The 4,840-nt window shown below is 48.2% G+C and overlaps 1 long non-coding RNA gene across 1 annotated transcript in view; it reads left to right on the top strand.

The window, feature by feature from the left end:
• Positions 1-1,972: 1,972 nt before the first annotated feature.
• The window catches only part of LOC102471863 (uncharacterized), a 9,620-nt gene continuing 6,752 nt past the window's right edge, over positions 1,973-4,840 (top strand). The window contains exon 1 of the long non-coding RNA XR_335304.1: positions 1,973-2,231. This is a non-coding gene — a long non-coding RNA (uncharacterized LOC102471863). The remainder of the gene's footprint in view (positions 2,232-4,840) is intronic.

The following is a 4,840-nucleotide window of genomic DNA, read 5'->3' as shown; positions in this document are numbered from 1 at the left end:
TGGCAACCTTCGGGAAAGGATTCACCATCTAGACACTATTAAGAACATTTGTGGGGGTCAGCAGGTGGTGTAGTGGTAGATGCTGAACTCCCGCATGACCCCCACAAGTCCAGTCCCAGACGCAGTGGTTTGAACCTCTTACTGGGCATATGCATATGTGCACCAAAAGTCCCGAGAGGAGAATGGTGAAGAAAGGATTGTGGTGTGGCCGTTCCCCTTGAAGGTGATTTCTCGCCTTCTCTCTCTGTGTCTCCAGCAAGTGCACACGATTTATAACAAAAACAAAACAAAAACTCTAAAAAAAAAAAAAAAAAGAACATTCATGATTTATGGGAGGGGTTCAAAATATGAATATTAACAGGTGTTTGGAAGAAGTCAGTTCCAACCCTCATGGATAACTTTGATGAGTTCAAGACTTCAGTGACAAAGTAACTGCAGAGGTGGTCGAAATAGCAAGAAAACTATCAGAAATAGAAGGCAACCTGAAGACGACCGAATTGCTGCAACCTCATGTTAAAACTTTCGCACATGAGATTTTGCTTCTTAAAGATAAGCAAAGGAAGTGGTTTCTTGAGATGACATCTACTCCTGGTGAAGACGCTGTGAACATCATTGAAATGACCATAAAGCATTTAGAATATTATACACACCTAGTTGGTAAAGAACAGAAGGGTTCGAAAGGATTGACTCCAGTTTTGAAAGAAGTTCTACTGTGGGTAAAACGCTATCAAACAATATCACAAGCTACCAAAAAAATCTTTCATAAAAGGAGGAGTCCATTGTTGTGACAAACTTCTCTGTTGTCTTATTTTTTTTAATTGCCACAACCACCAACAATGGGAGATGGACTGACCTTGGCAGGTACAGAGCAGAGCACAGCAGCTACCCAGACTCCTTTCCTGCGGCTCCATGGCATAAGGTAGGGCGGTGTGTGTGTGTGTGTGTGGGGGGGGGGGTAGTGGTGCAGTTGATCTCAACTCCATCCAAGCCTGAGGATGCAGGATGCAGACAAGTGTGCCGAGCAGGTAACACCTCCCCACTCCCCCACACACATCTGCTCAGACAGGCCCTTTGGGGGATGTGCACCCTAGCGGGCAGGTTCAGAGTAGGCCAGCCCCTACCTCCACCTCATTCTGTTTCTCTTGGGCAAGACATTTTTAAACCTTAAAAGTGTGACTGATGGGGCCAGCAGGTGATGAGTAGTTAAGGCGGCTGAATGCCCACATGGCCAACTGTGGTGGGTGTCCTGACCTAACAGCTTAAAACTCCTGCTGGGCATGTGCTCCAGCGTGCCCCTAAGAGCCTAGAGTAGAAGGGATTGTGGTGTGACTATCCCTGCTTGGGGGAGGGGATGATTTCTCCCTTTCCCTCCCTTTGCCTCTCCTCTCTGGTGAGCACTGGACACCCTATGGCAAAAACCTAGGAGGAAAAAAGTGTGACAGACGACTCCCAGTTGGAGTCCAGGATCCAGTGGCTTGAAAATCACTCTGGGAGCATACACATGCGTACCCAAAATCCCAAGAAGAAAATGAAGGATCCTTGCAGCCTGGCCATCACCCCCCTGGGGGGTAGGTTGTAATTCCTCACTTTCCCTCTCCCTATTTTTGTTTAGTAAGGGCACAGGCCCTACAGCAAACACCTAAAAAAAAAAAAAAGTGACTATCATCGCTATTGTTCTGTTCTGTCCAGCGTTAACAGGTGGTCAGGGACAAACGTGAACAACCTACCCTCCCACATGGCATCAGAGCCTGATCTCACTACCACGCACCTGGCTGAAGCTGGGCCCCCACAACCCAGAACTCTGCATGCTAAGCGACGTGGCCATTCCACAAAGAACTGGTAAGCGCCTGTCTGCCCAGCTAAACCGTCTCCACCCTAGGCCGGGAGGTGGGAGTGAGTCATCAGCAACGCAACAAAGGGCCTCCTGTGGCCTCCGCCGGTGGCTCGAGCTCGCGTCTGCGGGACTGCAGCGCCCTCGTGCGGCTTAGAGTGGGGCAGCGGTTGCGTCTCGGCCGGCTGCGCTCTCTGAGCTCCCTCCTGGCTGATCGCACCCCGCCCGGCGGCGCAGGCAGGTCTGCTGAGCCCGTGCGACTGCCTCGAGGTCAGCGCTTGTCTCCCCTCGAGGGACGCTTGTCCTGCGTTGGCCATGGCTGAGCCACCGCCACCCCTGCGACCAGCAGCGTGTTCTCGAGCGTGCACCCGAGGATCAGAGCGCCCCGGCCTGCCGCCTGGTGAGCGTCTGCGAAGTCAGTTCTGGCGACCACACCATCCGATCCGCGGAACAGCTTCCAGCCTTCTGCGAGATCGCCAAGCCCAAGAGGATGAAGAAATGATGCTGGAGGGCTTATAGCGTGACCATGTCCCACTGTGCGGTGCTGTCTCTGTCCCTCTTTGTCTCTCTCTTTCTTGAAAGTGCTGGAGCTTTCTGACAATAAAAAGAAAGAAGGGAGGGAGGAAGAGTTCACTTAAGCAACATAAAGTCCTTATGAATAAAAAGTAAAACGGATACCGTTCCTATTGAGAAAATACCAAAAATTTTGAAAGCCCTTGAAGAAAGTTGATATTAATGGAACAGTATATGTGGAAAATGTGAATTGTCCCCAAGTATTCTTGCTGTACTAATGAAAATCTAAGCAGCTTGTGGGGGCAAGGAGAACTTATCAACTGACTGCAAATTTACATGGGAGAGCAATGAGCTAAGACAATTACCCAACAGGTGACAAGACAGGGGGTACTGCCCCCCAGATCCTGGAGATGCCGTGCCCGTGATAGAGAAGGCAGTGTGGCACAGAGACACCAGCTAACCCAGTGGTCTAGTCCATTTGCTGCTAATGAAAGAAAACACCTGAAACCTGATTTAAATAAGGTTTATTTAGCTCTCGATGTAGAGGTCCAAGGTGTAAGGGCCACATCTGATGAGGGTCTTCCTGTCGGCAGGCTCCCACTGCTATGCGGGGCCTCGCATGGTGAGGGAACAGAGCATGCATCTCTACATGTGTGTCTAATCCCCTCTCCTCATAAACCCCCCAGGATTCAGTCATGGAGCCCCACCCTGATGACTTTATCTAAGCCTAATTACCTCCAAAGTCCCCACCTTTCACCACTGTGGTGGGTTTAATTTTCACCCTCTTCATCTTACTACATGGATTTGTGGGGACATGTTCAAACCATAACACAAAGGAACCACCTGGGCCCCTCAGCAGCAGAGCCTTCTGCACTTAGAACCTGTGGGTCAGCAGGAGCAAGGGCCAGAACACTGGTTATCCATGTGGCAAATGTGGTAGAATCATAAGCAAACCTAAACTGCAAGTGGGTTGAAGACCTAAGTGCGAAAAACACATTTAAAGCTGTTAGAAGAAACTGTAAGAGGTTATATGTATGAATTTCAGTGCATAAACATTTCATAAACGGACCAGCAGCTAGCATAATGTCTATGTCGCTGGACTCCCATGTAGTTGACCATGGTTCGAGGCCTGGACCCGGTGGCGTAAACTCACACCAGGCTCGTGTGCGTGCGTGCCCAAGATCCCAGGAGGAGAATGGAGAAGAAGTGATTGTGGTGTGGCCATCATCCCTGGGGGGCGATTTCTCATTTTCTGTCTCTCTGTCTCTTTCTGTCTTTCTGGTGAGCGCACACTCCCTATAGCAAAAATCTCTAAAAAAAAAAAAAAAAGATTTCATAAACAGGCACAAAATCATGTAGGAAAATATTGGTGAGTCTGACTATATCACCAGAAAGCAGCAATATAAGTACAAGGAAACTATGGACAGGGAGAAATAATGCATTATCTGGAATGCATGAAGAAGTTGCACAAATCTTTAAAAAATAGACACGAGTAAAAGGTATGGAGAGGCATTTCAAAGATGAGGAAGAGTCCAGAAAGAAGGCTCAGAGCACGCACAAACATGCTTTGTCACTTTAATCAGAGAAGCACCAAGTAGAACCTCAATGAGATATTATCCAACACACACCAGATGGCCCCAAAAGACAGTTTCTGACAACATGGGCAGTCCTGTTCTTGAAGAAGAGCCCTTCGCTGCTGAGAGGAGAGGGGTTCGGCAGTTTGCTGGAGTGGAGCAGGCATCTGTCTGCAGCCCAGCAATTCTCAGTGAATAAAAGGGGAGAAAAAGGATTTCTACTGGCTGGAGAGGGTCAAAATGAGCCATAAGCCTGGTTCAATGGATCGACATTTAAAAATTAAATAGAAAGTTGAACCTGTGGACTAGTGGTTAAAGGAGTTGGATTCCACATGGTCAACCATAGTTCTAATCCTGGCCCCGAGTGGCTTGAAAAGCATCCTGGGTATGTGTGCCTGTGTGTCCCAAATCCTGACAAGATAGACTATGGCGGTGAAGGGATTATGGCATGGCCGAAACCCACTGGGGAGAGGTGCTGTCTCCTTCTCCATCTCTTTCTCTCTTTCTGGCAAGTGCATATATCCTCTGGCAAATTTTTAAAAATAATAAAAAATAAAATTAATATGAAAAAGGACTCAGCCGTGGTGGCATAGGCAGTAGCATGCCAAACTACACTGCTGAAAACCACATAGTGACCTCAGTTCAAATCCTCAACCGATCCGCCTGAAACGTGTTGGGAATGTGCACTAGTGCCCAGGATCCAATAGGCTGGAGGACTAGAGGCAGGGACCTGCAGTGTGACCAGACCTGCTCCCTCCCCTCCCTCATTTGTGAGCATATGTGCTCTATCATGAGTAAGGGATGAAAATGAAACAGAATAGTCAGAATGTCAAAAGTGCACTGCAGGTAGTTGGAGCAAGAATTATTTCATAGAACTTTTGTTGAGATTATATGTGTACTGAGTTACCACCTAAAATCTACT

The sequence above is a fragment of the Tupaia chinensis genome, unplaced genomic scaffold (genome assembly GCF_000334495.1).
Source record: "Tupaia chinensis unplaced genomic scaffold, TupChi_1.0 Scaffold000386_1, whole genome shotgun sequence".
NCBI lineage: Eukaryota > Metazoa > Chordata > Mammalia > Scandentia > Tupaiidae > Tupaia > Tupaia belangeri.
Note: the sequence above shows the minus strand (reverse complement) of the source record. Positions and strands in the feature narration are given on the sequence as shown.